This window comes from Ascidia mentula, chromosome 2, assembly GCF_947561715.1.
Source record: "Ascidia mentula chromosome 2, kaAscMent1.1, whole genome shotgun sequence".
Taxonomy (NCBI): domain Eukaryota; kingdom Metazoa; phylum Chordata; class Ascidiacea; order Phlebobranchia; family Ascidiidae; genus Ascidia; species Ascidia mentula.
Genome location: NC_138567.1, coordinates 18,983,477 through 18,990,846, shown reverse-complemented (window position 1 = coordinate 18,990,846; position 7,370 = coordinate 18,983,477). Strand labels below are relative to the sequence as shown.

Below are 7,370 nucleotides of genomic sequence, written 5' to 3'. Positions count from 1 at the left end.
ATACTTCAACTCTTCGTTACGTTGTATATACGTAATTTGTAAATAATAAATAGTGCACAATTTTCAGGTATGGAATCATTTTCTTTCCTTTCTTATATTGCTCACGTCAACTTGTCGAAATTATCAGGGGTATATCGTTGGAAAAGCAGTATATTCAACGGCGGCCGTTAGGACACAGTAGTGCGTGCGTTGCGGCCGGCAGTAGTAAAAAGGTTGTGCACCCCTGACATAAACGGAACGAAACAGCAGTGCACAGTAATTTGAGGAAAGGGGGGATGTAGTGTGTTTCGCCTGAATGATTGCACAACGTGGTGGTGTCACGTGACCACCTCATATATAAGTGTTCCTCTGTGCCGTCAAGGGCATTCTATTGCAACCTATGTTACTGTGCACTGCTGTTTCGTTCCGTTTATGTTGTGTAACAACTTAAATATACCATGTAAGATTGTACTTTCACAGCTCATTTTAGGTGCATAAAGTTTCTAATGTGTGCTTTTTATTGAAAGGTATCCTGAATGCCGGATATATCATGATGTTTGCAATGCTCTAATTGGAAAATAAAAATTAATGGATCTATATTTTAGAATTTGTGGCGAAATTCTTTGATCAACAAATTTAAGGACAGTCGGCGCTCAATTAATAACTTGCAAAAACGAAAACTAATGCAAGCCAAGTATGGTCATGCAAAAGTTCAAGTGAAAGAAACAGAGGAAATTCAATGCAAAAGAAGAAAAGTGCAAGTAAAGAATTTGTTTACATCAAGCATGCATTGCCACAATTATGATTAATTTACTCAATGAGTTCTGGCCAAAATAACAAAATAGTTTTTTTAATGAAAATTTATTTATGCTTCTAAGGAAGAGATGTCAATGCAAACTGAAGATGTAAACACAGTGAAAAGTCACATTAAGTATATAAAAGACCATAAAAATGCCGATGATATTGTAATAGAGGATAGAATGAGAAGGACATTTAACCACAGACGAGGAGAACTTTTGCAGGGAAAGCTAATTTCACTTGTTTTGGAGGATTATGCTTGCCTTAAATCATCAGTTTGGGTGCAGTACTTTGTTGTTTCCACTGCTATCAGTGCATTAAGCAACCATCTATATTTTAGATACTAAACGACATGAAACTTTGATAATACGCCGAGAGCAAATCCACGGAACTAAACACGGTTTTTCCATGCAAATTATTTGTAAAATCGCGCAAATAAGGCAATGGATAAGAATCGTCTTCAGTTAATAAATTTAAGGATCTATAATAACCCACAAATCGAAGCGTTTTATCCTTTTTCGGGACAACATGCAAGGGAGAAGTCCAAGGACTACAAGAAGGACGAACCCAGTTTCGCGAAAAGCTCTCTAGCGACATGTAGCGTCTCCGGCGACAACCTTCTTGGACGACACGACACAGGCCGCCCGGCAGTCTATTCTGTGCATCACGTTATGTTTTGGGGGTCGATCACCTGAAATCTGTTGCGTGATAGCGGGAAACTGCGTCAAAATGTTTCGATAACGATCTATTTCTAAGACGGTATCGTGCGTTGTGCTTTCTACGCTAGCAACATTTACACGACTGATCATGACATGGTCTGTCTGTTTAACAGAACTTTTATCCGATATTTTAGTAGATCGTTTAAGTGACTTTTTACCCATCGCGTTTACGCTGCGCAACAAACGCTTGTGGTGTACATCAACCAACAACCTAAAATTACTCAAAAAATCGGCACCTATTATACAAGAATCCACATCACAAACGAGAAATGTCCACGTAAAACGGCCGGCATTAAAGTTGAGAGATAACTCTACTTCCCCGTATGATTGAAATTCGTTTCCCAAAGCGCACTTCATTTTACGGGGAATTAAACTGAGGGCACTGCCAGTATCTACAAGGAAATTCAGCTTATGTGTTTCGCCCCTTACATTGTTCACCCTTAATGAGAGGGGCGTTGCCCGTTTTTTTGACGGTTGAATGAACAGGGAGGAGTACAAGTAGTTGCATGCGACCCATACCTGCTGTGGTAATAACACAAGTCGGAAGGTGGCGCCTGAGAGAAACGCGGACGTTGGTAGTCCTGTATGCCATTAAAGTTAGATGCCCTCGGGCGTGGTCGAGCATTATAATCTCGACGAGGAGGCGGCCGATAACTATTGCTGCGCTCCGCGAAATTACCAGACCTGTAATAACCGCCATTTTGCCATCTTGGCGTTTGAAACCGTGGGGTGACGGACGAAACGGTTTGAGCCGTTTTCAAAACCTGCAATGTTGTCATTTATGACCATTTGAGTGTTGTCCATAATGTTTCTCGCGTCCGAAGCACCTGCGTGATGTTTGACCACTCTGTCTGGTTGAAACTTACCAGGCTCGCTGATCAACGTAATGTGATCAGCCTTCTCAGCCAATATGTCTACAGACAAACCATAATCGGGTGCCAATATCATTCTGATATGAGCAGGCAATCTATCATAAAACAATTTTTTTAACAGTTTCTCTGCGTCTGGGCTCAGTTCTTGGTAGTTACCCAGAAGAACTTTCATGCGATTTAACAAAATACTTGGATGTTTATTGTCCAGTGTTAAATCATGAAACAATTCATGTACCTCTGTTATGGGGTTGCTATCAAACGCCTTCAAAAGCGCTTGTTTTAAATCACCATAAGAACGACAACCAACCTTGCCCAAAATGATGTGACCAACCCGTTGCGCCTGTTCCTGATTAAGAGAAGAAATGGTTAAATTAAATTTCTCCTCGTCAGACGTGACCCGATGGTTCTGAAAAATAATCTCAACCGTTGCCAACCACAACTTAACAGAATCCTGCCACATTGGGGGCAACTTTACTTTAGCTGACATGGGTGCCACAGATGCAATTCTTCTAGACGCAATATTAGGTGCAGGAATGCCAGAATAACAAGGCGTCGAAAACGGTGCTTGACTCGAGGGCAAAAACATAGACGCTGCCTGATCAATGTTGCCAGGGTGCACAAAATAACTTGAGCGGGGTTGAGCTATAGAATATGTCAATCCAGGCGAGTCTGAAACAACGTGAGTGGTAGTTACGTGAGAGATTGCGACAGAACAGTGCGTAGCGGTGCTGACTGGTGCGTTTAAACCACTTGTAAAACCATACAAATCATGATCTTGCATGTCGTTATTTGATTCTTCACTGCTGGACAAACTAACATCTGACGGATCTGCTTGCGTAGTTGCGTGTGTCGAGGCAAAATCACCTGGCGTGATCAACAATGCTGGTTCTGACGTTTCAACCCCTTTTGATTTAATCGCACTCTTTAGGAACTTGGGAATGAAACTCGTAGACTTTTGCGACATATTAAAGCGCGTAAAAATTCAGAAGGTTAATTTGCGTGTTCAAGTATCACGAAGGCGAGTCAACAAATTTGCACTGACCCGTGGTGGGACGTACCGTATTTTACGGACCATAAGGCGCAACTTAAATCCTTTTTTTTCCTCATAAATTGATCATGCGCCTTATAAGCCGGTGCGCCTAATGTATGGATCAAGTAGTGCTTTATTGCCTACACTCAAAACCAGTACCGATACTATTATAAATAAACCACCGTCTTACACAATAAACTACGGTAAAAGCAACTAGCAACTGTGATATTCATACTATTGTGACTTGCTTACATTTATTACGTAACAAGTTTTTGTTTAATGAGCTTTATACGGTAACCCATACTCCTTAAAATACGTTGCGTTCTATAGCCCGGTGCGCCTTATGTATGAACAAAAAACTAATCAAAGCAATTTATTGACAGTGCGCCTTATAATCGGGTGCGCTTTATGGTCCGCAAAATACGGTAGTACAAAATATAACACTGCCTGACTCCTGCTCTACTGTTTAAACAAAATCTGCAGACCTTTAAGATTTACCCTCCAATTATATTCATTAAAACAAGAAAACACATCGACAACTTACAAACATCGCATAAAAACTGGTCTCAAACAATAGCTCGTAGTTACTGCAGTTAATTGAGTTCAGGTAAGAAGAAGACCATATTAAAAATGACGTTAGTGTTAAAGGTTATGACAAAATTGGTGTAGAACGTTTTAATGAGGTGTACGGAGCGCTACTTGTGTCATTTAGCATGAATGATGAATGTTCGTTCGTTCTAATCGAGTTGACGTGAGTTTGAAAAGTGCCCGTGGCTAATTGTAACAGGTTGGTGTCGGGACAAAGCAATTGCGTGTCAAACAATAGCATCACGATACTAGGAACTGTTCTTTAATATGACATGATAGATGCAATGGACTCCTGAATGGAACCCATCATTTTTTATGGTCGACAAATGTGATGCAGAGATTCACGCCATTGAAAGTATTTTTGCAGGTACAAAGTGTGCATAAAATATACATGCCATATATTTTGTTGCAATTTTTCTAGATGTCCGTGTCTTTATTTGCGATTTTCATCGCGAACAGGCATGGGAAAGATGGGTGAAAAAGTCTGAAAATCAAGTAGCTCCAGACAAGGATGAAGTTTTATCATTTAGGAGAGGAATTGCTAATGCTGAATGTGAGGAAAGCTGCGACAGAGCATTACATCTATTTCAGTCCAGTTCTGTGTGGATAAACAATGTGAAACTGCAAAAATACTTCACAAATGTTTGGCTTAAGGAAAAAGAGGTTTTATAATTAAATATATGTATGTTCTTAGATTTTTGCAGGTAGTGCAATATTTTTTAGAGATGGATGTGGCTCTATCGAGCAGACCAGTTAAAGGTTTTGATTCGTACCAACAATGGTATTGAAAGACAAAACCGAGTTTTGAAAGGATGTCATGTTCGATTCAGGACAGATAAATCATTATCTGGCTTAATCACAATTTTGCACAAAGAATTCCTTCCAAATGCATATGAGAAGTAAGTTTCCTACAACCATTTTTTTGGTTACTTTCAAATGGAAGTGGCAAGCGAAATCAATATAATTACATCATATAAAGGTACAAGCAAGAAAACATGAGATCATCTGGAGATTACAGAAGTTACAACGCAGATGTTTCCAATTTTCTTCAAAATCGTCCAAGAAAATTGGTGAAACATTGTGTAGATTCCCAAACCAAAATTGTTTATTCCTTTTCGTTACTGCTTTTGTTATGCTTTCTATGTTTGACGCAACACTCATAACAAAGGCTGCGCGTGCAGACCGCGTGGTTAGGTTTGCTTGTACTTGCGTTGCCAGTTTTTTGGCATGTGCTTTAACCTGATTCTATTTGAATAAGGCGTAGATAATGTTTACGTCTGATAACTGTGTTTATCTCTAAAAACTGTGACCTTTGGAAGTTTTGCCGGCATCTGATTGATGCAGATTGTGAATGTGATTTCGCAACGGGCAACCTGTGCCTGCTGATAGATCGGTCGCAAAACAGTTTGGTTGCAAACCGTATGTACAATTGTGTTTCTTTTTGTTTATAGAAACCGTTCCTGTTCCGTTGGTGTTGTGCTGGTCATTTTTGTTGTATTGAATACAAGTGTCTGTTGTGTTCTGCGGGCTTGGCCACTACCTAGGAGAACTGGGTCGCGTTTTTAACACATTTGGAATAAAGGCCAAAACTGCTGTGTAGCGTGTAACGCCGCCGATCCGTTGAAAAAGCACGTTACATACAAGTTTCAAACTGTCATTGTTACAACCGTTTGTGACGTCACAACATGCCTGTCCTGACAAAGAAGAAGAGAAAACGGCTTGGCTGTGCATTAAAACAGTTACAAGATGATTACCTCGATGCTGAGAGGGTGATGTTCAACCGCGAAAAGGAAAAACTGCAAGAAGCGTTGCTTGCCGTAGAAGCAAGCTACACCGAGGTTATGAACCTGTGTGAAGATATGTCCGATGAGGCCACGATGCCGGGAAGTGTGTCTCGAAAAAGGGATTGTGTTCGAGGCAAGAACGAATTTGACACTCGCGTCAGGCAGTGGCTGCGAGACATTTGAACACCGGTGCCTGTCTCGGAAGCTGGTAGCCGTTCACCGCCCGCAAGTAGAACGTCGAAACGATGTGAATCCACTATTCACACTGGGAGCGTAAGATCTTCTAGGAGCTCGACATACAGTATTAAGTTAAAGGAAAGTCGTGTGAAGCTAAATCTTGCTCGTTTAGCACGCAAGCAAGATGAAGAACGAAAAGAAGAGGAATTAAAACAAGCCGAGTTCACTCTTGAACGAGAACTAGAAGAAAGAAAATTGGAAGCTGAACGAGAACTAGCTAAACGAAAATTGGAAGCTGAAATCGCTGATCGCGAATCTCAACGGAAGTTAGAATTAGCAGAAGCCGAACTGAACGCATGGGAAGAAGTTGGGAGTGTTTGTTCGTTAAAATACGAACTCCGGAAAGACACAGTGTGTCCCAAGGATCCTGAAGAATTAGTGATCGAAGATCCTAAACCAAATGAAATGAAGCTCAAGGAATTCGAACGTCCTAGTCGCCAAAAGGTACCACGTGATAACATTTACTCGCCACATAATGGACATACCTCTACGACACAGTTTAGACCTCATTATACGGAGGTTGGTGAACGTTTTCTGCCAAAACCACAAATAACAAAGTTTGATGGGGACCCTATGGACTATTGGTCATTTGCAAATCGATACAAAATTCATATTGCTAGCAGATTGGACTGTGATGATTTAAGACTTACATACTTGCTGCAACATTGCACACCGAGTGCCAATGAAAAGCTGAGGCACTATACGTCATCCTCCAACCCTGCAATCAGCTACGAACTTGCTTGGAAAGAATTGTACGAACGCTATGGTCAACCACATATCATCGCTCGTTGCTGCGAGAGGAAGTTGCAAGAAAGTCCGAAGATTGGACGAAACGACCCCAACGGTTTGGAAAAGTTGGCCGTCCTCCTTAAGAGATGCTGCGTATCATTGGAGGAAATCACTGGTATGTCTACCGTAGATTCCGTCGGTTTTATTGTTGCTATTGCTAGCAAGCTACCTGTGGAGATGCAATGTAAGTGGGTATCTGTATCTGTTGCATTGCAAAGGGAAACGGGTAGAGTCGCGCGTTTCGTGGATTTTGCAAATTTCGTTGTAAAGCAGAGTGAGGAAGCCAACTCGATATATGGGAAAGGTCTCTTTCCTTCAGGCCCTGAAAAGAATCAAGGTATCAAACGACAAAAGGCGACGTCATACAACGCCATTGCTACTACTAGTGCACAGAAATCGGTGCAGAACGAACAACAGTCAACACAACGAAAGAAACCGTGTCCTTGTTGTGCAAAGCCGCATGACCTCGTCGTCTGCTATGCGTTCAAACGAAAATCGCATCGTGAGCGACGACAATTTGTGCGAGCGAAAGGTTTGTGTTTCCGGTGTCTTGAAGTGGGACACATGGTTGTCG

General features: G+C 41.3%; 1 pseudogene; it reads right to left on the bottom strand.

Moving 5' to 3' along the window:
* Positions 1–1,936: 1,936 nt before the first annotated feature.
* On the bottom strand, positions 1,937–3,332 carry LOC145889887 (uncharacterized; annotated as a pseudogene).
* Positions 3,333–7,370: the final 4,038 nt, after the last annotated feature.